The sequence below is a fragment of the Lissotriton vulgaris genome, unplaced genomic scaffold (genome assembly GCF_964263255.1).
Source record: "Lissotriton vulgaris unplaced genomic scaffold, aLisVul1.2 SCAFFOLD_1545, whole genome shotgun sequence".
Lineage (NCBI taxonomy): Eukaryota > Metazoa > Chordata > Amphibia > Caudata > Salamandridae > Lissotriton > Lissotriton vulgaris.
In genome coordinates, this window is record NW_028247213.1 from 42,915 (window position 1) to 69,911 (window position 26,997).

The window sequence follows — 26,997 nt, forward strand, 5'->3', positions numbered from 1 at the left end:
ATAGATAGATAGATAGATAGATAGATAGATAGATAGATAGATAGATAGATAGATAGATAGATAGATAGATAGATAGATAGATAGATAGATAGATAGATAGATAGATAGATAGATAGATAGATAGATAGATAGATAGATATTGGGAGAGAGAGAGCGTTAATATAAACTGAGACTTTATTTTCCATCAAGCTGTCTTTCCTTTCCTTCAGGAGCAGAATGTTCTGATCATCAGCGCTCCAGAATCTAGTGCTTGGTTGGCAAGCATCACACATTGTGATGTGTTAGCTAAGAGTTCCATGTCGTTCAGACTCATATATTCCTCTGTAGTTGTACCTTGGTGATTCAACAAAATGTGGCATCATAAGCAGCATTCTACTGCCATAGACTGGGCAGAAAAAACATTTAGAATTTCACTGAAAAAGAAAAAAAGCATACTTAGGCAGAGCTTTCTGGACAGTAAGGACATTAGAGTAAGTGATGAATAAGCACTGCTTTTGTTAATTTACATAGGCAGAACAGAGACTGCTGGGAAAAGCCTGAAATTAAAGGCACAGAAAATGCCTGCTTCTGGATAGAACACTGAGAAGGGTTGAAAGTTTTTTCTCTGACCCTGGCCACTTATACAAGCAATCCTATGATAGTCAGAAGGACCCACCCTAAAAAGGAAGGGACAGCCATTTGGACCCTTTCCACCTTTTCTATATCTCGCCTGATCGAGCCTGATTGAGCGGATTAGCACATGTACTTCTCATTTTGGGAAGGTATTGCTTAGCTTGCTACCAGCAGCTCAGTTATGTTATGATGTTAGAGGCTTGCAAGGAATGCTTTAGTCCTGCATTAGGCAGTTTTTATTGCTACTTGCATTCAAGGGAAAGATAATTAGCCAGAATATGTGGCCCAGTTATTCAGCTTGGCATTCCGATTTGCACAAAGGGAATAAGCATTTGAGAAAAAATGCAACATGTGTTTCTTATGTTGTTATGAACAGCTTTTTATTCTTTCTCTTTAGGGTCTAGCCACTGCAGAAATAGATAAATAAGTGCTGACTTCCTGTAAGACGTGTCCAATGCTGGGACAAAATAAAAGGGGACACTTATAAATGATAGTGATATCATTTGAGAAAGGGTAAGTTGACACTGAATTTCATGTGTATTCACAGACCAAGCATGAAAAAGTCCCCAGCATGATCTTCATTGCGTGCTTAGAGCTGGTATTAGCTTTTCAGAGGTGAGGGTCTTTCGAAGGCTCGTTGGTCTAGGGGTATGATTCTCGCTTTGGGTGCGAGAGGTCCCGGGTTCAAATCCCGGACGATCCCTTTCATTGGTGCTTTTTTAAAGTAGTATTGAAGTATGCATTTCAAAGCCAATATCAATTTTCTCTTTGCAGTAGTGGATGAATATTTGCTAGAGTCTCATGCTTTTAACCTTGCCCTGCCTGAGCAAATAGGAAACATTTCTCTTTAAGCATTTTGCAAAAATGCTGAACTTGCATGGCATATACAAGCGTTCAGCTAGGGCTGTCTGGGAAGGTTGCATGAAAGAAATCTAAAACCAGAGGCCCTTGGAATAGCCTGTTTTGAGAACTTTCATCACAGAAGAATCAACTGTAGACATCTGTTTCTGTAGTGTAGTGGTTATCACGTTTGCCTCACACGCGAAAGGTCCCCGGTTCGAAACCGGGCAGAAACAGTTGTTATATTGTCTTGGCTGCAATGTTGAGAGGTGCCGTTTTGCCATGAAATTGTCCAGGCCCTGAAGATGGTTTCATGCAGACTCGTTCCAAGAAAGTGAATTCTCTTAAAAACACTAAAGTAATTGGCATGTGGATGTATCTGTTGATTCACAGACCTCGCTTTGAAAAGAGCCCTGCATTCTGTTCATTGCTCACCTAGAACATGCATTAACTTTGGGAATTGTTGGCACCAACAGGCATCTTAGTTTAGTGGAGTGTTTCTGGTGTTTAAGTGCAGAAGCCCTGGGCTCAATTCCTCGGTGACCCTTCTCAAGGTGATGATACAAATGCATCGTCACCTTTACGTTTAATGTCAGAATTGTTTATTTCTATTTGGTGGTGTATGAATGCTTGCAATAGTATGTTGATTTTTTCTAGCCTTGAATGAATAAAAGCAAATCACTCCTCTTTATGTATTTTTCTAATACATTGATATTTGCATCTCCTTTCCTAGCCTGCATTTTTCACTATCTTACAGGCTGTATATAATAAGTATCAATTCAGGGGCCCTTCTTCTACTCAATTCACAACTGTTCTATCCCGGCATTGATAAGCAATTTACATCTGCTTCTGTTGTATATTGGTTATCATGTTTACCTGACGTGTGAAAGCCCCATGTTTGACAGTGCGCGTTAATAAAGAGACCAATGATTTTTATTAAAAGTTGTCATGTGTTTTTGTTACCTTGCACCGGCCAAAAAGTGCCGGAAATGACTTCATTTGCAGTCACTTGAAAAGTAGGGATTCTCAAATAAATGGTAAGAGGTTGGAACAAATCTAAAGGAATGCATGGCATATCTATATGTATGTGTACGCAGGTATCCATATATAAGATAGATAGATAGATAGATAGATAGATAGATAGATAGATAGATAGATAGATAGATAGATAGATAGATAGATAGATAGATAGATAGATAGATAGATAGATAGATAGATAGATAGATAGATAGATAGATAGATAGATAGATAGATAGATAGATAGATAGATAGATAGATATTGGGAGAGAGAGAGCGTTAATATAAACTGAGACTTTATTTTCCATCAAGCTGTCTTTCCTTTCCTTCAGGAGCAGAATGTTCTGATCATCAGCGCTCCAGAATCTAGTGCTTGGTTGGCAAGCATCACACATTGTGATGTGTTAGCTAAGAGTTCCATGTCGTTCAGACTCATATATTCCTCTGTAGTTGTACCTTGGTGATTCAACAAAATGTGGCATCATAAGCAGCATTCTACTGCCATAGACTGGGCAGAAAAAACATTTAGAATTTCACTGAAAAAGAAAAAAAGCATACTTAGGCAGAGCTTTCTGGACAGTAAGGACATTAGAGTAAGTGATGAATAAGCACTGCTTTTGTTAATTTACATAGGCAGAACAGAGACTGCTGGGAAAAGCCTGAAATTAAAGGCACAGAAAATGCCTGCTTCTGGATAGAACACTGAGAAGGGTTGAAAGTTTTTTCTCTGACCCTGGCCACTTATACAAGCAATCCTATGATAGTCAGAAGGACCCACCCTAAAAAGGAAGGGACAGCCATTTGGACCCTTTCCACCTTTTCTATATCTCGCCTGATCGAGCCTGATCGAGCGCTGATTGAGCGGATTAGCACATGTACTTCTCATTTTGGGAAGGTATTGCTTAGCTTGCTACCAGCAGCTCAGTTATGTTATGATGTTAGAGGCTTGCAAGGAATGCTTTAGTCCTGCATTAGGCAGTTTTTATTGCTACTTGCATTCAAGGGAAAGATAATTAGCCAGAATCTGTGACCCAGTTATTCAGCTTGGCATTCCGATTTGCACAAAGGGAATAAGCATTTGAGAAAAAATGCAACATGTGTTTCTTATGTTGTTATGAACAGCTTTTTATTCTTTCTCTTTAGGGTCTAGCCACTGCAGAAATAGATAAATAAGTGCTGACTTCCTGTAAGACGTGTCCAATGCTGGGACAAAATAAAAGGGGACACTTATAAATGATAGTGATATCATTTGAGAAAGGGTAAGTTGACACTGAATTTCATGTGTATTCACAGACCAAGCATGAAAAAGTCCCCAGCATGATCTTCATTGCGTGCTTAGAGCTGGTATTAGCTTTTCAGAGGTGCAGGCCTTTCGAAGGCTCGTTGGTCTAGGGGTATGATTCTCGCTTTGGGTGCGAGAGGTCCCGGGTTCAAATCCCGGACGAGCCCTTTCATTGGTGCTTTTTTAAAGTAGTATTGAAGTATGCATTTCAAAGCCAATATCAATTTTCTCTTTGCAGTAGTGGATGAATATTTGCTAGAGTCTCATGCTTTTAACCTTGCCCTGCCTGAGCAAATAGGAAACATTTCTCTTTAAGCATTTTGCAAAAATGCTGAACTTGCATGGCATATACAAGCGTTCAGCTAGGGCTGTCTGGGAAGGTTGCATGAAAGAAATCTAAAACCAGAGGCCCTTGGAATAGCCTGTTTTGAGAAGTTTCATCACAGAAGAATCAACTGTAGACATCTGTTTCTGTAGTGTAGTGGTTATCACGTTCGCCTCACACGCGAAAGGTCCCCGGTTCGAAACCGGGCAGAAACAGTTGTTATATTGTCTTGGCTGCAATGTTGAGAGGTGCCGTTTTGCCATGAAATTGTCCAGGCCCTGAAGATGGTTTCATGCAGACTCATTCCAAGAAAGTGAATTCTCTTAAAAACACTAAAGTAATTGGCATGTGGATGTATCTGTTGATTCACAGACCTCGCTTTCATAAGAGCCCTGCATTCTGTTCATTGCTCACCTAGAACATGCATTAACTTTGGGAATTGTTGGCACCAACAGGCATCTTAGTTTAGTGGAGTGTTTCTGGTGTTTAAGTGCAGAAGCCCTGGGCTCAATTCCTCGGTGACCCTTCTCAAGGTGATGATACAAATGCATCGTCACCTTTACGTTTAATGTCAGAATTGTTTATTTCTATTTGGTGGTGTATGAATGCTTGCAATAGTATGTTGATTTTTTCTAGCCTTGAATGAATAAAAGCAAATCACTCCTCTTTATGTATTTTTCTAATACATTGATATTTGCATCTCCTTTCCTAGCCTGCATTTTTCACTATCTTACAGGCTGTATATAATAAGTATCAATTCAGGGGCCCTTCTATTACTCAATTCACAACTATTCTATCCTGGCATTGATAAGCAATCTACATCTGCTTCTGTTGTGTATTGGTTATCATGTTTACCTGACGTGTGAAAACCCCATGTTTGACAGTGCGCGTTAATAAAGAGACCAATGATTTGTATTAAAAGTTGGCATGTGTTTTTGTTACCTTGCACCGGCCAAAAAGTGCCGGAAATGACTTCATTTGCAGTCACTTGAAAAGTAGGGATTCTCAAATAAATGGTAAGAGGTTGGAACAAATCTAAAGGAATGCATGGCATATCTATATGTATGTGTACGCAGGTATCCATATATAAAGATAGATAGATAGATAGATAGATAGATAGATAGATAGATAGATAGATAGATAGATAGATAGATAGATAGATAGATAGATAGATAGATAGATAGATAGATAGATAGATAGATAGATAGATAGATAGATAGATAGATAGATAGATAGATAGATATTGGGAGAGAGAGAGCGTTAATATAAACTGAGACTTTATTTTCCATCAAGCTGTCTTTCCTTTCCTTCAGGAGCAGAATGTTCTGATCATCAGCGCTCCAGAATCTAGTGCTTGGTTGGCAAGCATCACACATTGTGATGTGTTAGCTAAGAGTTCCATGTCGTTCAGACTCATATATTCCTCTGTAGTTGTACCTTGGTGATTCAACAAAATGTGGCATCATAAGCAGCATTCTACTGCCATAGACTGGACAGAAAAAACATTTAGAATTTCACTGAAAAAGAAAAAAAGCATACTTAGGCAGAGCTTTCTGGACAGTAAGGACATTAGAGTAAGTGATGAATAAGCACTGCTTTTGTTAATTTACATAGGCAGAACAGAGACTGCTGGGAAAAGCCTGAAATTAAAGGCACAGAAAATGCCTGCTTCTGGATAGAACACTGAGAAGGGTTGAAAGTTTTTTCTCTGACCCTGGCCACTTATACAAGCAATCCTATGATAGTCAGAAGGACCCACCCTAAAAAGGAAGGGACAGCCATTTGGACCCTTTCCACCTTTTCTATATCTCGCCTGATCGAGCCTGATTGAGCGGATTAGCACATGTACTTCTCATTTTGGGAAGGTATTGCTTAGCTTGCTACCAGCAGCTCAGTTATGTTATGATGTTAGAGGCTTGCAAGGAATGCTTTAGTCCTGCATTAGGCAGTTTTTATTGCTACTTGCATTCAAGGGAAAGATAATTAGCCAGAATCTGTGACCCAGTTATTCAGCTTGGCATTCCGATTTGCACAAAGGGAATAAGCATTTGAGAAAAAATGCAACATGTGTTTCTTATGTTGTTATGAACAGCTTTTTATTCTTTCTCTTTAGGGTCTAGCCACTGCAGAAATAGATAAATAAGTGCTGACTTCCTGTAAGACGTGTCCAATGCTGGGACAAAATAAAAGGGGACACTTATAAATGATAGTGATATCATTTGAGAAAGGGTAAGTTGACACTGAATTTCATGTGTATTCACAGACCAAGCATGAAAAAGTCCCCAGCATGATCTTCATTGCGTGCTTAGAGCTGGTATTAGCTTTTCAGAGGTGCAGGCCTTTCGAAGGCTCGTTGGTCTAGGGGTATGATTCTCGCTTTGGGTGCGAGAGGTCCCGGGTTCAAATCCCGGACGAGCCCTTTCATTGGTGCTTTTTTAAAGTAGTATTGAAGTATGCATTTCAAAGCCAATATCAATTTTCTCTTTGCAGTAGTGGATGAATATTTGCTAGAGTCTCATGCTTTTAACCTTGCCCTGCCTGAGCAAATAGGAAACATTTCTCTTTAAGCATTTTGCAAAAATGCTGAACTTGCATGGCATATACAAGCGTTCAGCTAGGGCTGTCTGGGAAGGTTGCATGAAAGAAATCTAAAACCAGAGGCCCTTGGAATAGCCTGTTTTGAGAAGTTTCATCACAGAAGAATCAACTGTAGACATCTGTTTCTGTAGTGTAGTGGTTATCACGTTCGCCTCACACGCGAAAGGTCCCCGGTTCGAAACCGGGCAGAAACAGTTGTTATATTGTCTTGGCTGCAATGTTGAGAGGTGCCATTTTGCCATGAAATTGTCCAGGCCCTGAAGATGGTCTCATGCAGACTCATTCCAAGAAAGTGAATTCTCTTAAAAACACTAAAGTAATTGGCATGTGGATGTATCTGTTGATTCACAGACCTCGCTTTCATAAGAGCCCTGCATTCTGTTCATTGCTCACCTAGAACATGCATTAACTTTGGGAATTGTTGGCACCAACAGGCATCTTAGTTTAGTGGAGTGTTTCTGGTGTTTAAGTGCAGAAGCCCTGGGCTCAATTCCTCGGTGACCCTTCTCAAGGTGATGATACAAATGCATCGTCACCTTTACGTTTAATGTCAGAATTGTTTATTTCTATTTGGTGGTGTATGAATGCTTGCAATAGTATGTTGATTTTTTCTAGCCTTGAATGAATAAAAGCAAATCACTCCTCTTTATGTATTTTTCTAATACATTGATATTTGCATCTCCTTTCCTAGCCTGCATTTTTCACTATCTTACAGGCTGTATATAATAAGTATCAATTCAGGGGCCCTTCTATTACTCAATTCACAACTATTCTATCCTGGCATTGATAAGCAATCTACATCTGCTTCTGTTGTGTATTGGTTATCATGTTTACCTGACGTGTGAAAACCCCATGTTTGACAGTGCGCGTTAATAAAGAGACCAATGATTTGTATTAAAAGTTGGCATGTGTTTTTGTTACCTTGCACCGGCCAAAAAGTGCCGGAAATGACTTCATTTGCAGTCACTTGAAAAGTAGGGATTCTCAAATAAATGGTAAGAGGTTGGAACAAATCTAAAGGAATGCATGGCATATCTATATGTATGTGTACGCAGGTATCCATATATAAAGATAGATAGATAGATAGATAGATAGATAGATAGATAGATAGATAGATAGATAGATAGATAGATAGATAGATAGATAGATAGATAGATAGATAGATAGATAGATAGATAGATAGATAGATAGATAGATAGATAGATAGATAGATAGATAGATAGATAGATAGATATTGGGAGAGAGAGAGCGTTAATATAAACTGAGACTTTATTTTCCATCAAGCTGTCTTTCCTTTCCTTCAGGAGCAGAATGTTCTGATCATCAGCGCTCCAGAATCTAGTGCTTGGTTGGCAAGCATCACACATTGTGATGTGTTAGCTAAGAGTTCCATGTCGTTCAGACTCATATATTCCTCTGTAGTTGTACCTTGGTGATTCAACAAAATGTGGCATCATAAGCAGCATTCTACTGCCATAGACTGGGCAGAAAAAACATTTAGAATTTCACTGAAAAAGAAAAAAAGCATACTTAGGCAGAGCTTTCTGGACAGTAAGGACATTAGAGTAAGTGATGAATAAGCACTGCTTTTGTTAATTTACATAGGCAGAACAGAGACTGCTGGGAAAAGCCTGAAATTAAAGGCACAGAAAATGCCTGCTTCTGGATAGAACACTGAGAAGGGTTGAAAGTTTTTTCTCTGACCCTGGCCACTTATACAAGCAATCCTATGATAGTCAGAAGGACCCACCCTAAAAAGGAAGGGACAGCCATTTGGACCCTTTCCACCTTTTCTATATCTCGCCTGATCGAGCCTGATTGAGCGGATTAGCACATGTACTTCTCATTTTGGGAAGGTATTGCTTAGCTTGCTACCAGCAGCTCAGTTATGTTATGATGTTAGAGGCTTGCAAGGAATGCTTTAGTCCTGCATTAGGCAGTTTTTATTGCTACTTGCATTCAAGGGAAAGATAATTAGCCAGAATCTGTGACCCAGTTATTCAGCTTGGCATTCCGATTTGCACAAAGGGAATAAGCATTTGAGAAAAAATGCAACATGTGTTTCTTATGTTGTTATGAACAGCTTTTTATTCTTTCTCTTTAGGGTCTAGCCACTGCAGAAATAGATAAATAAGTGCTGACTTCCTGTAAGACGTGTCCAATGCTGGGACAAAATAAAAGGGGACACTTATAAATGATAGTGATATCATTTGAGAAAGGGTAAGTTGACACTGAATTTCATGTGTATTCACAGACCAAGCATGAAAAAGTCCCCAGCATGATCTTCATTGCGTGCTTAGAGCTGGTATTAGCTTTTCAGAGGTGCAGGCCTTTCGAAGGCTCGTTGGTCTAGGGGTATGATTCTCGCTTTGGGTGCGAGAGGTCCCGGGTTCAAATCCCGGACGAGCCCTTTCATTGGTGCTTTTTTAAAGTAGTATTGAAGTATGCATTTCAAAGCCAATATCAATTTTCTCTTTGCAGTAGTGGATGAATATTTGCTAGAGTCTCATGCTTTTAACCTTGCCCTGCCTGAGCAAATAGGAAACATTTCTCTTTAAGCATTTTGCAAAAATGCTGAACTTGCATGGCATATACAAGCGTTCAGCTAGGGCTGTCTGGGAAGGTTGCATGAAAGAAATCTAAAACCAGAGGCCCTTGGAATAGCCTGTTTTGAGAAGTTTCATCACAGAAGAATCAACTGTAGACATCTGTTTCTGTAGTGTAGTGGTTATCACGTTCGCCTCACACGCGAAAGGTCCCCGGTTCGAAACCGGGCAGAAACAGTTGTTATATTGTCTTGGCTGCAATGTTGAGAGGTGCCGTTTTGCCATGAAATTGTCCAGGCCCTGAAGATGGTTTCATGCAGACTCATTCCAAGAAAGTGAATTCTCTTAAAAACACTAAAGTAATTGGCATGTGGATGTATCTGTTGATTCACAGACCTCGCTTTCATAAGAGCCCTGCATTCTGTTCATTGCTCACCTAGAACATGCATTAACTTTGGGAATTGTTGGCACCAACAGGCATCTTAGTTTAGTGGAGTGTTTCTGGTGTTTAAGTGCAGAAGCCCTGGGCTCAATTCCTCGGTGACCCTTCTCAAGGTGATGATACAAATGCATCGTCACCTTTACGTTTAATGTCAGAATTGTTTATTTCTATTTGGTGGTGTATGAATGCTTGCAATAGTATGTTGATTTTTTCTAGCCTTGAATGAATAAAAGCAAATCACTCCTCTTTATGTATTTTTCTAATACATTGATATTTGCATCTCCTTTCCTAGCCTGCATTTTTCACTATCTTACAGGCTGTATATAATAAGTATCAATTCAGGGGCCCTTCTATTACTCAATTCACAACTATTCTATCCTGGCATTGATAAGCAATCTACATCTGCTTCTGTTGTGTATTGGTTATCATGTTTACCTGACGTGTGAAAGCCCCATGTTTGACAGTGCGCGTTAATAAAGAGACCAATGATTTGTATTAAAAGTTGGCATGTGTTTTTGTTACCTTGCACCGGCCAAAAGGTGCCGGAAATGACTTCATTTGCAGTCACTTGAAAAGTAGGGATTCTCAAATAAATGGTAAGAGGTTGGAACAAATCTAAAGGAATGCATGGCATATCTATATGTATGTGTACGCAGGTATCCATATATAAAGATAGATAGATAGATAGATAGATAGATAGATAGATAGATAGATAGATAGATAGATAGATAGATAGATAGATAGATAGATAGATAGATAGATAGATAGATAGATAGATAGATAGATAGTAGATAGATAGATAGATAGATAGATAGATAGATAGATAGATAGATAGATCGATAGATAGATAGATAGATAGATAGATAGATAGATAGATAGATAGATAGATAGATAGATAGATAGATAGATAGATAGATAGATAGATAGATAGATAGATAGATAGATAGATATTCAGAGAGAGAGAGCGTTAATATAAACTGAGACTTTATTTTCCATCAAGCTGTCTTTCCTTTCCTTCAGGAGCAGAATGTTCTGATCATCAGCGCTCCAGAATCTAGTGCTTGGTTGGCAAGCATCACACATTGTGATGTGTTAGCTAAGAGTTCCATGTCGTTCAGACTCATATATTCCTCTGTAGTTGTACCTTGGTGATTCAACAAAATGTGGCATCATAAGCAGCATTCTACTGCCATAGACTGGGCAGAAAAAACATTTAGAATTTCACAGAAAAAGAAAAAAAGCATACTTAGGCAGAGCTTTCTGGACAGTAAGGACATTAGAGTAAGTGATGAATAAGCACTGCTTTTGTTAATTTACATAGGCAGAACAGAGACTGCTGGGAAAAGCCTGAAATTAAAGGCACAGAAAATGCCTGCTTCTGGATAGAACACTGAGAAGGGTTGAAAGTTTTTTCTCTGACCCTGGCCACTCGTACAAGCAATCCTATGATAGTCAGAAGGACCCACCCTAAAAAGGAAGGGACAGCCATTTGGACCCTTTCCACCTTTTCTATATCTCGCCTGATCGAGCCTGATCGAGCGCTGATTGAGCGGATTAGCACATGTACTTCTCATTTTGGGAAGGTATTGCTTAGCTTGCTACCAGCAGCTCAGTTATGTTATGATGTTAGAGGCTTGCAAGGAATGCTTTAGTCCTGCATTAGGCAGTTTTTATTGCTACTTGCATTCAAGGGAAAGATAATTAGCCAGAATCTGTGACCCAGTTATTCAGCTTGGCATTCCGATTTGCGCAAAGGGAATAAGCATTTGAGAAAAAATGCAACATGTGTTTCTTATGTTGTTATGAACAGCTTTTTATTCTTTCTCTTTAGGGTCTAGCCACTGCAGAAATAGATAAATAAGTGCTGACTTCCTGTAAGACGTGTCCAATGCTGGGACAAAATAAAAGGGGATACTTATAAATGATAGTGATATCATTTGAGAAAGGGTAAGTTGACACTGAATTTCATGTGTATTCACAGACCAAGCATGAAAAAGTCCCCAGCATGATCTTCATTGCGTGCTTAGAGCTGGTATTAGCTTTTCAGAGGTGCGGGCCTTTCGAAGGCTCGTTGGTCTAGGGGTATGATTCTCGCTTTGGGTGCGAGAGGTCCCGGGTTCAAATCCCGGACGAGCCCTTTCATTGGTGCTTTTTTAAAGTAGTATTGAAGTATGCATTTCAAAGCCAATATCAATTTTCTCTTTGCAGTAGTGGATGAATATTTGCTAGAGTCTCATGCTTTTAACCTTGCCCTGCCTGAGCAAATAGGAAACATTTCTCTTTAAGCATTTTGCAAAAATGCTGAACTTGCATGGCATATACAAGCGTTCAGCTAGGGCTGTCTGGGAAGGTTGCATGAAAGAAATCTAAAACCAGAGGCCCTTGGAATAGCCTGTTTTGAGAAGTTTCATCACAGAAGAATCAACTGTAGACATCTGTTTCTGTAGTGTAGTGGTTATCACGTTCGCCTCACACGCGAAAGGTCCCCGGTTCGAAACCGGGCAGAAACAGTTGTTATATTGTCTTGGCTGCAATGTTGAGAGGTGCCGTTTTGCCATGAAATTGTCCAGGCCCTGAAGATGGTTTCATGCAGACTCATTCCAAGAAAGTGAATTCTCTTAAAAACACTAAAGTAATTGGCATGTGGATGTATCTGTTGATTCACAGACCTCGCTTTGAAAAGAGCCCTGCATTCTGTTCATTGCTCACCTAGAACATGCATTAACTTTGGGAATTGTTGGCTCCAACAGGCATCTTAGTTTAGTGGAGTGTTTCTGGTGTTTAAGTGCAGAAGCCCTGGGCTCAATTCCTCGGTGACCCTTCTCAAGGTGATGATACAAATGCATCGTCACCTTTACGTTTAATGTCAGAATTGTTTATTTCTATTTGGTGGTGTATGAATGCTTGCAATAGTATGTTGATTTTTTCTAGCCTTGAATGAATAAAAGCAAATCACTCCTCTTTATGTATTTTTCTAATACATTGATATTTGCATCTCCTTTCCTAGCCTGCATTTTTCACTATCTTACAGGCTGTATATAATAAGTATCAATTCAGGGGCCCTTCTTCTACTCAATTCACAACTGTTCTATCCCGGCATTGATAAGCAATCTACATCTGCTTCTGTTGTATATTGGTTATCATGTTTACCTGACGTGTGAAAGCCCCATGTTTGACAGTGCGCGTTAATAAAGAGACCAATGATTTTTATTAAAAGTTGTCATGTGTTTTTGTTACCTTGCACCGGCCAAAAAGTGCCGGAAATGACTTCATTTGCAGTCACTTGAAAAGTAGGGATTCTCAAATAAATGGTAAGAGGTTGGAACAAATCTAAAGGAATGCATGGCATATCTATATGTATGTGTACGCAGGTATCCATATATAGATAGATAGATAGATAGATAGATAGATAGATAGATAGATAGATAGATAGATAGATAGATAGATAGATAGATAGATAGATAGATAGATAGATAGATAGATAGATAGATAGATAGATAGATAGATAGATAGATAGATAGATAGATATTGGGAGAGAGAGAGCGTTAATATAAACTGAGACTTTATTTTCCATCAAGCTGTCTTTCCTTTCCTTCAGGAGCAGAATGTTCTGATCATCAGCGCTCCAGAATCTAGTGCTTGGTTGGCAAGCATCACACATTGTGATGTGTTAGCTAAGAGTTCCATGTCGTTCAGACTCATATATTCCTCTGTAGTTGTACCTTGGTGATTCAACAAAATGTGGCATCATAAGCAGCATTCTACTGCCATAGACTGGGCAGAAAAAACATTTAGAATTTCACTGAAAAAGAAAAAAAGCATACTTAGGCAGAGCTTTCTGGACAGTAAGGACATTAGAGTAAGTGATGAATAAGCACTGCTTTTGTTAATTTACATAGGCAGAACAGAGACTGCTGGGAAAAGCCTGAAATTAAAGGCACAGAAAATGCCTGCTTCTGGATAGAACACTGAGAAGGGTTGAAAGTTTTTTCTCTGACCCTGGCCACTCGTACAAGCAATCCTATGATAGTCAGAAGGACCCACCCTAAAAAGGAAGGGACAGCCATTTGGACCCTTTCCACCTTTTCTATATCTCGCCTGATCGAGCCTGATCGAGCGCTGATTGAGCGAATTAGCACATGTACTTTTCATTTTGGGAAGGTATTGCTTAGCTTGCTACCAGCAGCTCAGTTATGTTATGATGTTAGAGGCTTGCAAGGAATGCTTTAGTCCTGCATTAGGCAGTTTTTATTGCTACTTGCATTCAAGGGAAAGATAATTAGCCAGAATCTGTGACCCAGTTATTCAGCTTGGCATTCCGATTTGCACAAAGGGAATAAGCATTTGAGAAAAAATGCAACATGTGTTTCTTATGTTGTTATGAACAGCTTTTTATTCTTTCTCTTTAGGGTCTAGCCACTGCAGAAATAGATAAATAAGTGCTGACTTCCTGTAAGACGTGTCCAATGCTGGGACAAAATAAAAGGGGACACTTATAAATGATAGTGATATCATTTGAGAAAGGGTAAGTTGACACTGAATTTCATGTGTATTCACAGACCAAGCATGAAAAAGTCCCCAGCATGATCTTCATTGCGTGCTTAGAGCTGGTATTAGCTTTTCAGAGGTGTGGGCCTTTCGAAGGCTCGTTGGTCTAGGGGTATGATTCTCGCTTTGGGTGCGAGAGGTTCCGGGTTCAAATCCCGGACAAGCCCTTTCATTGGTGCTTTTTTAAAGTAGTATTGAAGTATGCATTTCAAAGCCAATATCAATTTTCTCTTTGCAGTAGTGGATGAATATTTGCTAGAGTCTCATGCTTTTAACCTTGCCCTGCCTGAGCAAATAGGAAACATTTCTCTTTAAGCATTTTGCAAAAATGCTGAACTTGCATGGCATATACAAGCGTTCAGCTAGGGCTGTCTGGGAAGGTTGCATGAAAGAAATCTAAAACCAGAGGCCCTTGGAATAGCCTGTTTTGAGAAGTTTCATCACAGAAGAATCAACTGTAGACATCTGTTTCTGTAGTGTAGTGGTTATCACGTTCGCCTCACACGCGAAAGGTCCCCGGTTCGAAACCGGGCAGAAACAGTTGTTATATTGTCTTGGCTGCAATGTTGAGAGGTGCCGTTTTGCCATGAAATTGTCCAGGCCCTGAAGATGGTTTCATGCAGACTCATTCCAAGAAAGTGAATTCTCTTAAAAACACTAAAGTAATTGGCATGTGGATGTATCTGTTGATTCACAGACCTCGCTTTCATAAGAGCCCTGCATTCTGTTCATTGCTCACCTAGAACATGCATTAACTTTGGGAATTGTTGGCACCAACAGGCATCTTAGTTTAGTGGAGTGTTTCTGGTGTTTAAGTGCAGAAGCCCTGGGCTCAATTCCTCGGTGACCCTTCTCAAGGTGATGATACAAATGCATCGTCACCTTTACGTTTAATGTCAGAATTGTTTATTTCTATTTGGTGGTGTATGAATGCTTGCAATAGTATGTTGATTTTTTCTAGCCTTGAATTAATAAAAGCAAATCACTCCTCTTTATGTATTTTTCTAATACATTGATATTTGCATCTCCTTTCCTAGCCTGCATTTTTCACTATCTTACAGGCTGTATATAATAAGTATCAATTCAGGGGCCCTTCTATTACTCAATTCACAACTATTCTATCCTGGCATTGATAAGCAATCTACATCTGCTTCTGTTGTGTATTGGTTATCATGTTTACCTGACGTGTGAAAGCCCCATGTTTGACAGTGCGCGTTAATAAAGAGACCAATGATTTGTATTAAAAGTTGGCATGTGTTTTTGTTACCTTGCACCGGCCAAAAAGTGCCGGAAATGACTTCATTTGCAGTCACTTGAAAAGTAGGGATTCTCAAATAAATGGTAAGAGGTTGGAACAAATCTAAAGGAATGCATGGCATATCTATATGTATGTGTACGCAGGTATCCATATATAAAGATAGATAGATAGATAGATAGATAGATAGATAGATAGATAGATAGATAGATAGATAGATAGATAGATAGATAGATAGATAGATAGATAGATAGATAGATAGATAGATAGATAGATAGATAGATAGATAGATAGATAGATAGATAGATAGATAGATAGATAGATATTGGGAGAGAGAGAGCGTTAATATAAACTGAGACTTTATTTTCCATCAAGCTGTCTTTCCTTTCCTTCAGGAGCAGAATGTTCTGATCATCAGCGCTCCAGAATCTAGTGCTTGGTTGGCAAGCATCACACATTGTGATGTGTTAGCTAAGAGTTCCATGTCGTTCAGACTCATATATTCCTCTGTAGTTGTACCTTGGTGATTCAACAAAATGTGGCATCATAAGCAGCATTCTACTGCCATAGACTGGGCAGAAAAAACATTTAGAATTTCACTGAAAAAGAAAAAAAGCATACTTAGGCAGAGCTTTCTGGACAGTAAGGACATTAGAGTAAGTGATGAATAAGCACTGCTTTTGTTAATTTACATAGGCAGAACAGAGACTGCTGGGAAAAGCCTGAAATTAAAGGCACAGAAAATGCCTGCTTCTGGATAGAACACTAAGAAGGGTTGAAAGTTTTTTCTCTGACCCTGGCCACTCTTACAAGCAATCCTATGATAGTCAGAAGGACCCACCCTAAAAAGGAAGGGACAGCCATTTGGACCCTTTCCACCTTTTCTATATCTCGCCTGATCGAGCCTGATCGAGCGCTGATTGAGCGGATTAGCACATGTACTTCTCATTTTTGGAAGGTATTGCTTAGCTTGCTACCAGCAGCTCAGTTATGTTATGATGTTAGAGGCTTGCAAGGAATGCTTTAGTCCTGCATTAGGCAGTTTTTATTGCTACTTGCATTCAAGGGAAAGATAATTAGCCAGAATATGTGGCCCAGTTATTCAGCTTGGCATTCCGATTTGCACAAAGGGAATAAGCATTTGAGAAAAAATGCAACATGTGTTTCTTATGTTGTTATGAACAGCTTTTTATTCTTTCTCTTTAGGGTCTAGCCACTGCAGAAATAGATAAATAAGTGCTGACTTCCTGTAAGACGTGTCCAATGCTGGGACAAAATAAAAGGGGACACTTATAAATGATAGTGATATCATTTGAGAAAGGGTAAGTTGACACTGAATTTCATGTGTATTCACAGACCAAGCATGAAAAAGTCCCCAGCATGATCTTCATTGCGTGCTTAGAGCTGGTATTAGCTTTTCAGAGGTGAGGGTCTTTCGAAGGCTCGTTGGTCTAGGGGTATGATTCTCGCTTTGGGTGCGAGAGGTCCCGGGTTCAAATCCCGGACGATCCCTTTCATTGGTGCTTTTTTAAAGTAGTATTGAAGTATGCATTTCAAAGCCAATATCAATTTTCTCTTTGCAGTAGTGGATGAATATTTGCTAGAGTCTCATGCTTTTAACCTTGCCCTGCCTGAGCAAATAGGAAACATTTCTCTTTAAGCATTTTGCAAAAATGCTGAACTTGCATGGCATATACAAGCGTTCAGCTAGGGCTGTCTGGGAAGGTTGCATGAAAGAAATCTAAAACCAGAGGCCCTTGGAATAGCCTGTTTTGAGAACTTTCATCACAGAAGAATCAACTGTAGACATCTGTTTCTGTAGTGTAGTGGTTATCACGTTTGCCTCACACGCGAAAGGTCCCCGGTTCGAAACCGGGCAGAAACAGTTGTTATATTGTCTTGGCTGCAATGTTGAGAGGTGCCGTTTTGCCATGAAATTGTCCAGGCCCTGAAGATGGTTTCATGCAGACTCGTTCCAAGAAAGTGAATTCTCTTAAAAACACTAAAGTAATTGGCATGTGGATGTATCTGTTGATTCACAGACCTCGCTTTGAAAAGAGCCCTGCATTCTGTTCATTGCTCACCTAGAACATGCATTAACTTTGGGAATTGTTGGCACCAACAGGCATCTTAGTTTAGTGGAGTGTTTCTGGTGTTTAAGTGCAGAAGCCCTGGGCTCAATTCCTCGGTGACCCTTCTCAAGGTGATGATACAAATGCATCGTCACCTTTACGTTTAATGTCAGAATTGTTTATTTCTATTTGGTGGTGTATGAATGCTTGCAATAGTATGTTGATTTTTTCTAGCCTTGAATGAATAAAAGCAAATCACTCCTCTTTATGTATTTTTCTAATACATTGATATTTGCATCTCCTTTCCTAGCCTGCATTTTTCACTATCTTACAGGCTGTATATAATAAGTATCAATTCAGGGGCCCTTCTTCTACTCAATTCACAACTGTTCTATCCCGGCATTGATAAGCAATTTACATCTGCTTCTGTTGTATATTGGTTATCATGTTTACCTGACGTGTGAAAGCCCCATGTTTGACAGTGCGCGTTAATAAAGAGACCAATGATTTTTATTAAAAGTTGTCATGTGTTTTTGTTACCTTGCACCGGCCAAAAAGTGCCGGAAATGACTTCATTTGCAGTCACTTGAAAAGTAGGGATTCTCAAATAAATGGTAAGAGGTTGGAACAAATCTAAAGGAATGCATGGCATATCTATATGTATGTGTACGCAGGTATCCATATATAAAGATAGATAGATAGATAGATAGATAGATAGATAGATAGATAGATAGATAGATAGATAGATAGATAGATAGATAGATAGATAGATAGATAGATAGATAGATAGATAGATAGATAGATAGATAGATAGATAGATAGATAGATAGATAGATAGATATTGGGAGAGAGAGAGCGTTAATATAAACTGAGACTTTATTTTCCATCAAGCTGTCTTTCCTTTCCTTCAGGAGCAGAATGTTCTGATCATCAGCGCTCCAGAATCTAGTGCTTGGTTGGCAAGCATCACACATTGTGATGTGTTAGCTAAGAGTTCCATGTCGTTCAGACTCATATATTCCTCTGTAGTTGTACCTTGGTGATTCAACAAAATGTGGCATCATAAGCAGCATTCTACTGCCATAGACTGGGCAGAAAAAAAATTTAGAATTTCACTGAAAAAGAAAAAAAGCATACTTAGGCAGAGCTTTCTGGACAGTAAGGACATTAGAGTAAGTGATGAATAAGCACTGCTTTTGTTAATTTACATAGGCAGAACAGAGACTGCTGGGAAAAGCCTGAAATTAAAGGCACAGAAAATGCCTGCTTCTGGATAGAACACTGAGAAGGGTTGAAAGTTTTTTCTCTGACCCTGGCCACTTATACAAGCAATCCTATGATAGTCAGAAGGACCCACCCTAAAAAGGAAGGGACAGCCATTTGGACCCTTTCCACCTTTTCTATATCTCGCCTGATCGAGCCTGATCGAGCGCTGATTGAGCGGATTAGCACATGTACTTCTCATTTTGGGAAGGTATTGCTTAGCTTGCTACCAGCAGCTCAGTTATGTTATGATGTTAGAGGCTTGCAAGGAATGCTTTAGTCCTGCATTAGGCAGTTTTTATTGCTACTTGCATTCAAGGGAAAGATAATTAGCCAGAATCTGTGACCCAGTTATTCAGCTTGGCATTCCGATTTGCACAAAGGGAATAAGCATTTGAGAAAAAATGCAACATGTGTTTCTTATGTTGTTATGAACAGCTTTTTATTCTTTCTCTTTAGGGTCTAGCCACTGCAGAAATAGATAAATAAGTGCTGACTTCCTGTAAGACGTGTCCAATGCTGGGACAAAATAAAAGGGGACACTTATAAATGATAGTGATATCATTTGAGAAAGGGTAAGTTGACACTGAATTTCATGTGTATTCACAGACCAAGCATGAAAAAGTCCCCAGCATGATCTTCATTGCGTGCTTAGAGCTGGTATTAGCTTTTCAGAGGTGAGGGTCTTTCGAAGGCTCGTTGGTCTAGGGGTATGATTCTCGCTTTGGGTGCGAGAGGTCCCGGGTTCAAATCCCGGACGATCCCTTTCATTGGTGCTTTTTTAAAGTAGTATTGAAGTATGCATTTCAAAGCCAATATCAATTTTCTCTTTGCAGTAGTGGATGAATATTTGCTAGAGTCTCATGCTTTTAACCTTGCCCTGCCTGAGCAAATAGGAAACATTTCTCTTTAAGCATTTTGCAAAAATGCTGAACTTGCATGGCATATACAAGCGTTCAGCTAGGGCTGTCTGGGAAGGTTGCATGAAAGAAATCTAAAACCAGAGGCCCTTGGAATAGCCTGTTTTGAGAACTTTCATCACAGAAGAATCAACTGTAGACATCTGTTTCTGTAGTGTAGTGGTTATCACGTTTGCCTCACACGCGAAAGGTCCCCGGTTCGAAACCGGGCAGAAACAGTTGTTATATTGTCTTGGCTGCAATGTTGAGAGGTGCCGTTTTGCCATGAAATTGTCCAGGCCCTGAAGATGGTTTCATGCAGACTCGTTCCAAGAAAGTGAATTCTCTTAAAAACACTAAAGTAATTGGCATGTGGATGTATCTGTTGATTCACAGACCTCGCTTTCATAAGAGCCCTGCATTCTGTTCATTGCTCACCTAGAACATGCATTAACTTTGGGAATTGTTGGCACCAACAGGCATCTTAGTTTAGTGGAGTGTTTCTGGTGTTTAAGTGCAGAAGCCCTGGGCTCAATTCCTCGGTGACCCTTCTCAAGGTGATGATACAAATGCATCGTCACCTTTACGTTTAATGTCAGAATTGTTTATTTCTATTTGGTGGTGTATGAATGCTTGCAATAGTATGTTGATTTTTTCTAGCCTTGAATGAATAAAAGCAAATCACTCCTCTTTATGTATTTTTCTAATACATTGATATTTGCATCTCCTTTCCTAGCCTGCATTTTTCACTATCTTACAGGCTGTATATAATAAGTATCAATTCAGGGGCCCTTCTATTACTCAATTCACAACTATTCTATCCTGGCATTGATAAGCAATCTACATCTGCTTCTGTTGTGTATTGGTTATCATGTTTACCTGACGTGTGAAAACCCCATGTTTGACAGTGCGCGTTAATAAAGAGACCAATGATTTGTATTAAAAGTTGGCATGTGTTTTTGTTACCTTGCACCGGCCAAAAAGTGCCGGAAATGACTTCATTTGCAGTCACTTGAAAAGTAGGGATTCTCAAATAAATGGTAAGAGGTTGGAACAAATCTAAAGGAATGCATGGCATATCTATATGTATGTGTACGCAGGTATCCATATATAAAGATAGATAGATAGATAGATAGATAGATAGATAGATAGATAGATAGATAGATAGATAGATAGATAGATAGATAGATAGATAGATAGATAGATAGATAGATAGATAGATAGATAGATAGATAGATAGATAGATAGATAGATAGATAGATAGATAGATAGATAGATATTGGGAGAGAGAGAGCGTTAATATAAACTGAGACTTTATTTTCCATCAAGCTGTCTTTCCTTTCCTTCAGGAGCAGAATGTTCTGATCATCAGCGCTCCAGAATCTAGTGCTTGGTTGGCAAGCATCACACATTGTGATGTGTTAGCTAAGAGTTCCATGTCGTTCAGACTCATATATTCCTCTGTAGTTGTACCTTGGTGATTCAACAAAATGTGGCATCATAAGCAGCATTCTACTGCCATAGACTGGACAGAAAAAACATTTAGAATTTCACTGAAAAAGAAAAAAAGCATACTTAGGCAGAGCTTTCTGGACAGTAAGGACATTAGAGTAAGTGATGAATAAGCACTGCTTTTGTTAATTTACATAGGCAGAACAGAGACTGCTGGGAAAAGCCTGAAATTAAAGGCACAGAAAATGCCTGCTTCTGGATAGAACACTGAGAAGGGTTGAAAGTTTTTTCTCTGACCCTGGCCACTTATACAAGCAATCCTATGATAGTCAGAAGGACCCACCCTAAAAAGGAAGGGACAGCCATTTGGACCCTTTCCACCTTTTCTATATCTCGCCTGATCGAGCCTGATTGAGCGGATTAGCACATGTACTTCTCATTTTGGGAAGGTATTGCTTAGCTTGCTACCAGCAGCTCAGTTATGTTATGATGTTAGAGGCTTGCAAGGAATGCTTTAGTCCTGCATTAGGCAGTTTTTATTGCTACTTGCATTCAAGGGAAAGATAATTAGCCAGAATCTGTGACCCAGTTATTCAGCTTGGCATTCCGATTTGCACAAAGGGAATAAGCATTTGAGAAAAAATGCAACATGTGTTTCTTATGTTGTTATGAACAGCTTTTTATTCTTTCTCTTTAGGGTCTAGCCACTGCAGAAATAGATAAATAAGTGCTGACTTCCTGTAAGACGTGTCCAATGCTGGGACAAAATAAAAGGGGACACTTATAAATGATAGTGATATCATTTGAGAAAGGGTAAGTTGACACTGAATTTCATGTGTATTCACAGACCAAGCATGAAAAAGTCCCCAGCATGATCTTCATTGCGTGCTTAGAGCTGGTATTAGCTTTTCAGAGGTGCAGGCCTTTCGAAGGCTCGTTGGTCTAGGGGTATGATTCTCGCTTTGGGTGCGAGAGGTCCCGGGTTCAAATCCCGGACGAGCCCTTTCATTGGTGCTTTTTTAAAGTAGTATTGAAGTATGCATTTCAAAGCCAATATCAATTTTCTCTTTGCAGTAGTGGATGAATATTTGCTAGAGTCTCATGCTTTTAACCTTGCCCTGCCTGAGCAAATAGGAAACATTTCTCTTTAAGCATTTTGCAAAAATGCTGAACTTGCATGGCATATACAAGCGTTCAGCTAGGGCTGTCTGGGAAGGTTGCATGAAAGAAATCTAAAACCAGAGGCCCTTGGAATAGCCTGTTTTGAGAAGTTTCATCACAGAAGAATCAACTGTAGACATCTGTTTCTGTAGTGTAGTGGTTATCACGTTCGCCTCACACGCGAAAGGTCCCCGGTTCGAAACCGGGCAGAAACAGTTGTTATATTGTCTTGGCTGCAATGTTGAGAGGTGCCATTTTGCCATGAAATTGTCCAGGCCCTGAAGATGGTCTCATGCAGACTCATTCCAAGAAAGTGAATTCTCTTAAAAACACTAAAGTAATTGGCATGTGGATGTATCTGTTGATTCACAGACCTCGCTTTCATAAGAGCCCTGCATTCTGTTCATTGCTCACCTAGAACATGCATTAACTTTGGGAATTGTTGGCACCAACAGGCATCTTAGTTTAGTGGAGTGTTTCTGGTGTTTAAGTGCAGAAGCCCTGGGCTCAATTCCTCGGTGACCCTTCTCAAGGTGATGATACAAATGCATCGTCACCTTTACGTTTAATGTCAGAATTGTTTATTTCTATTTGGTGGTGTATGAATGCTTGCAATAGTATGTTGATTTTTTCTAGCCTTGAATGAATAAAAGCAAATCACTCCTCTTTATGTATTTTTCTAATACATTGATATTTGCATCTCCTTTCCTAGCCTGCATTTTTCACTATCTTACAGGCTGTATATAATAAGTATCAATTCAGGGGCCCTTCTATTACTCAATTCACAACTATTCTATCCTGGCATTGATAAGCAATCTACATCTGCTTCTGTTGTGTATTGGTTATCATGTTTACCTGACGTGTGAAAACCCCATGTTTGACAGTGCGCGTTAATAAAGAGACCAATGATTTGTATTAAAAGTTGGCATGTGTTTTTGTTACCTTGCACCGGCCAAAAAGTGCCGGAAATGACTTCATTTGCAGTCACTTGAAAAGTAGGGATTCTCAAATAAATGGTAAGAGGTTGGAACAAATCTAAAGGAATGCATGGCATATCTATATGTATGTGTACGCAGGTATCCAATATGATAGATAGATAGATAGATAGATAGATAGATAGATAGATAGATAGATAGATAGATAGATAGATAGATAGATAGATAGATAGATAGATAGATAGATAGATAGATAGATAGATAGATAGATAGATAGATAGATAGATAGATAGATAGATATTGGGAGAGAGAGAGCGTTAATATAAACTGAGACTTTATTTTCCATCAAGCTGTCTTTCCTTTCCTTCAGGAGCAGAATGTTCTGATCATCAGCGCTCCAGAATCTAGTGCTTGGTTGGCAAGCATCACACATTGTGATGTGTTAGCTAAGAGTTCCATGTCGTTCAGACTCATATATTCCTCTGTAGTTGTACCTTGGTGATTCAACAAAATGTGGCATCATAAGCAGCATTCTACTGCCATAGACTGGGCAGAAAAAACATTTAGAATTTCACTGAAAAAGAAAAAAAGCATACTTAGGCAGAGCTTTCTGGACAGTAAGGACATTAGAGTAAGTGATGAATAAGCACTGCTTTTGTTAATTTACATAGGCAGAACAGAGACTGCTGGGAAAAGCCTGAAATTAAAGGCACAGAAAATGCCTGCTTCTGGATAGAACACTGAGAAGGGTTGAAAGTTTTTTCTCTGACCCTGGCCACTTATACAAGCAATCCTATGATAGTCAGAAGGACCCACCCTAAAAAGGAAGGGACAGCCATTTGGACCCTTTCCACCTTTTCTATATCTCGCCTGATCGAGCCTGATTGAGCGGATTAGCACATGTACTTCTCATTTTGGGAAGGTATTGCTTAGCTTGCTACCAGCAGCTCAGTTATGTTATGATGTTAGAGGCTTGCAAGGAATGCTTTAGTCCTGCATTAGGCAGTTTTTATTGCTACTTGCATTCAAGGGAAAGATAATTAGCCAGAATCTGTGACCCAGTTATTCAGCTTGGCATTCCGATTTGCACAAAGGGAATAAGCATTTGAGAAAAAATGCAACATGTGTTTCTTATGTTGTTATGAACAGCTTTTTATTCTTTCTCTTTAGGGTCTAGCCACTGCAGAAATAGATAAATAAGTGCTGACTTCCTGTAAGACGTGTCCAATGCTGGGACAAAATAAAAGGGGACACTTATAAATGATAGTGATATCATTTGAGAAAGGGTAAGTTGACACTGAATTTCATGTGTATTCACAGACCAAGCATGAAAAAGTCCCCAGCATGATCTTCATTGCGTGCTTAGAGCTGGTATTAGCTTTTCAGAGGTGCAGGCCTTTCGAAGGCTCGTTGGTCTAGGGGTATGATTCTCGCTTTGGGTGCGAGAGGTCCCGGGTTCAAATCCCGGACGAGCCCTTTCATTGGTGCTTTTTTAAAGTAGTATTGAAGTATGCATTTCAAAGCCAATATCAATTTTCTCTTTGCAGTAGTGGATGAATATTTGCTAGAGTCTCATGCTTTTAACCTTGCCCTGCCTGAGCAAATAGGAAACATTTCTCTTTAAGCATTTTGCAAAAATGCTGAACTTGCATGGCATATACAAGCGTTCAGCTAGGGCTGTCTGGGAAGGTTGCATGAAAGAAATCTAAAACCAGAGGCCCTTGGAATAGCCTGTTTTGAGAAGTTTCATCACAGAAGAATCAACTGTAGACATCTGTTTCTGTAGTGTAGTGGTTATCACGTTCGCCTCACACGCGAAAGGTCCCCGGTTCGAAACCGGGCAGAAACAGTTGTTATATTGTCTTGGCTGCAATGTTGAGAGGTGCCGTTTTGCCATGAAATTGTCCAGGCCCTGAAGATGGTTTCATGCAGACTCATTCCAAGAAAGTGAATTCTCTTAAAAACACTAAAGTAATTGGCATGTGGATGTATCTGTTGATTCACAGACCTCGCTTTCATAAGAGCCCTGCATTCTGTTCATTGCTCACCTAGAACATGCATTAACTTTGGGAATTGTTGGCACCAACAGGCATCTTAGTTTAGTGGAGTGTTTCTGGTGTTTAAGTGCAGAAGCCCTGGGCTCAATTCCTCGGTGACCCTTCTCAAGGTGATGATACAAATGCATCGTCACCTTTACGTTTAATGTCAGAATTGTTTATTTCTATTTGGTGGTGTATGAATGCTTGCAATAGTATGTTGATTTTTTCTAGCCTTGAATGAATAAAAGCAAATCACTCCTCTTTATGTATTTTTCTAATACATTGATATTTGCATCTCCTTTCCTAGCCTGCATTTTTCACTATCTTACAGGCTGTATATAATAAGTATCAATTCAGGGGCCCTTCTATTACTCAATTCACAACTATTCTATCCTGGCATTGATAAGCAATCTACATCTGCTTCTGTTGTGTATTGGTTATCATGTTTACCTGACGTGTGAAAGCCCCATGTTTGACAGTGCGCGTTAATAAAGAGACCAATGATTTGTATTAAAAGTTGGCATGTGTTTTTGTTACCTTGCACCGGCCAAAAGGTGCCGGAAATGACTTCATTTGCAGTCACTTGAAAAGTAGGGATTCTCAAATAAATGGTAAGAGGTTGGAACAAATCTAAAGGAATGCATGGCATATCTATATGTATGTGTACGCAGGTATCCATATATAAAGATAGATAGATAGATAGATAGATAGATAGATAGATAGATAGATAGATAGATAGATAGATAGATAGATAGATAGATAGATAGATAGATAGATAGATAGATAGATAGATAGATAGATAGTAGATAGATAGATAGATAGATAGATAGATAGATAGATAGATAGATAGATAGATAGATAGATAGATAGATAGATAGATAGATAGATAGATAGATAGATAGATAGATAGATAGATAGATAGATAGATAGATAGATAGATAGATATTCAGAGAGAGAGAGCGTTAATATAAACTGAGACTTTATTTTCCATCAAGCTGTCTTTCCTTTCCTTCAGGAGCAGAATGTTCTGATCATCAGCGCTCCAGAATCTAGTGCTTGGTTGGCAAGCATCACACATTGTGATGTGTTAGCTAAGAGTTCCATGTCGTTCAGACTCATATATTCCTCTGTAGTTGTACCTTGGTGATTCAACAAAATGTGGCATCATAAGCAGCATTCTACTGCCATAGACTGGGCAGAAAAAACATTTAGAATTTCACAGAAAAAGAAAAAAAGCATACTTAGGCAGAGCTTTCTGGACAGTAAGGACATTAGAGTAAGTGATGAATAAGCACTGCTTTTGTTAATTTACATAGGCAGAACAGAGACTGCTGGGAAAAGCCTGAAATTAAAGGCACAGAAAATGCCTGCTTCTGGATAGAACACTGAGAAGGGTTGAAAGTTTTTTCTCTGACCCTGGCCACTCGTACAAGCAATCCTATGATAGTCAGAAGGACCCACCCTAAAAAGGAAGGGACAGCCATTTGGACCCTTTCCACCTTTTCTATATCTCGCCTGATCGAGCCTGATCGAGCGCTGATTGAGCGGATTAGCACATGTACTTCTCATTTTGGGAAGGTATTGCTTAGCTTGCTACCAGCAGCTCAGTTATGTTATGATGTTAGAGGCTTGCAAGGAATGCTTTAGTCCTGCATTAGGCAGTTTTTATTGCTACTTGCATTCAAGGGAAAGATAATTAGCCAGAATCTGT

General features: G+C 39.3%; 16 non-coding genes across 16 annotated transcripts; all 16 read left to right on the forward strand.

Moving 5' to 3' along the window:
• Positions 1 to 1,615: 1,615 nt before the first annotated feature.
• TRNAV-CAC (transfer RNA valine (anticodon CAC)) lies at positions 1,616 to 1,688 on the forward strand. The gene has a single exon. It is a non-coding gene; the product is annotated as a tRNA-Val (tRNA).
• A 2,158-nt stretch (positions 1,689 to 3,846) lies between these two features.
• On the forward strand, positions 3,847 to 3,918 carry TRNAP-UGG (transfer RNA proline (anticodon UGG)). Its single transcript has one exon. It is a non-coding gene; the product is annotated as a tRNA-Pro (tRNA).
• A 300-nt stretch (positions 3,919 to 4,218) lies between these two features.
• Positions 4,219 to 4,291, forward strand: TRNAV-CAC (transfer RNA valine (anticodon CAC)). The gene has a single exon. It is a non-coding gene; the product is annotated as a tRNA-Val (tRNA).
• A 2,132-nt stretch (positions 4,292 to 6,423) lies between these two features.
• TRNAP-UGG (transfer RNA proline (anticodon UGG)) lies at positions 6,424 to 6,495 on the forward strand. The gene has a single exon. It is a non-coding gene; the product is annotated as a tRNA-Pro (tRNA).
• A 300-nt stretch (positions 6,496 to 6,795) lies between these two features.
• TRNAV-CAC (transfer RNA valine (anticodon CAC)) lies at positions 6,796 to 6,868 on the forward strand. Its single transcript has one exon. It is a non-coding gene; the product is annotated as a tRNA-Val (tRNA).
• Positions 6,869 to 9,012: 2,144 nt separating this feature from the next.
• Positions 9,013 to 9,084, forward strand: TRNAP-UGG (transfer RNA proline (anticodon UGG)). The gene has a single exon. It is a non-coding gene; the product is annotated as a tRNA-Pro (tRNA).
• A 300-nt stretch (positions 9,085 to 9,384) lies between these two features.
• TRNAV-CAC (transfer RNA valine (anticodon CAC)) lies at positions 9,385 to 9,457 on the forward strand. The gene has a single exon. It is a non-coding gene; the product is annotated as a tRNA-Val (tRNA).
• A 2,270-nt stretch (positions 9,458 to 11,727) lies between these two features.
• Positions 11,728 to 11,799, forward strand: TRNAP-UGG (transfer RNA proline (anticodon UGG)). The gene has a single exon. It is a non-coding gene; the product is annotated as a tRNA-Pro (tRNA).
• A 300-nt stretch (positions 11,800 to 12,099) lies between these two features.
• TRNAV-CAC (transfer RNA valine (anticodon CAC)) lies at positions 12,100 to 12,172 on the forward strand. The gene has a single exon. It is a non-coding gene; the product is annotated as a tRNA-Val (tRNA).
• A 2,505-nt stretch (positions 12,173 to 14,677) lies between these two features.
• Positions 14,678 to 14,750, forward strand: TRNAV-CAC (transfer RNA valine (anticodon CAC)). The gene has a single exon. It is a non-coding gene; the product is annotated as a tRNA-Val (tRNA).
• A 2,527-nt stretch (positions 14,751 to 17,277) lies between these two features.
• On the forward strand, positions 17,278 to 17,350 carry TRNAV-CAC (transfer RNA valine (anticodon CAC)). The gene has a single exon. It is a non-coding gene; the product is annotated as a tRNA-Val (tRNA).
• Positions 17,351 to 19,865: 2,515 nt separating this feature from the next.
• TRNAV-CAC (transfer RNA valine (anticodon CAC)) lies at positions 19,866 to 19,938 on the forward strand. The gene has a single exon. It is a non-coding gene; the product is annotated as a tRNA-Val (tRNA).
• A 2,144-nt stretch (positions 19,939 to 22,082) lies between these two features.
• Positions 22,083 to 22,154, forward strand: TRNAP-UGG (transfer RNA proline (anticodon UGG)). The gene has a single exon. It is a non-coding gene; the product is annotated as a tRNA-Pro (tRNA).
• Positions 22,155 to 22,454: 300 nt separating this feature from the next.
• TRNAV-CAC (transfer RNA valine (anticodon CAC)) lies at positions 22,455 to 22,527 on the forward strand. The gene has a single exon. It is a non-coding gene; the product is annotated as a tRNA-Val (tRNA).
• A 2,124-nt stretch (positions 22,528 to 24,651) lies between these two features.
• Positions 24,652 to 24,723, forward strand: TRNAP-UGG (transfer RNA proline (anticodon UGG)). Its single transcript has one exon. It is a non-coding gene; the product is annotated as a tRNA-Pro (tRNA).
• A 300-nt stretch (positions 24,724 to 25,023) lies between these two features.
• TRNAV-CAC (transfer RNA valine (anticodon CAC)) lies at positions 25,024 to 25,096 on the forward strand. The gene has a single exon. It is a non-coding gene; the product is annotated as a tRNA-Val (tRNA).
• Positions 25,097 to 26,997: the final 1,901 nt, after the last annotated feature.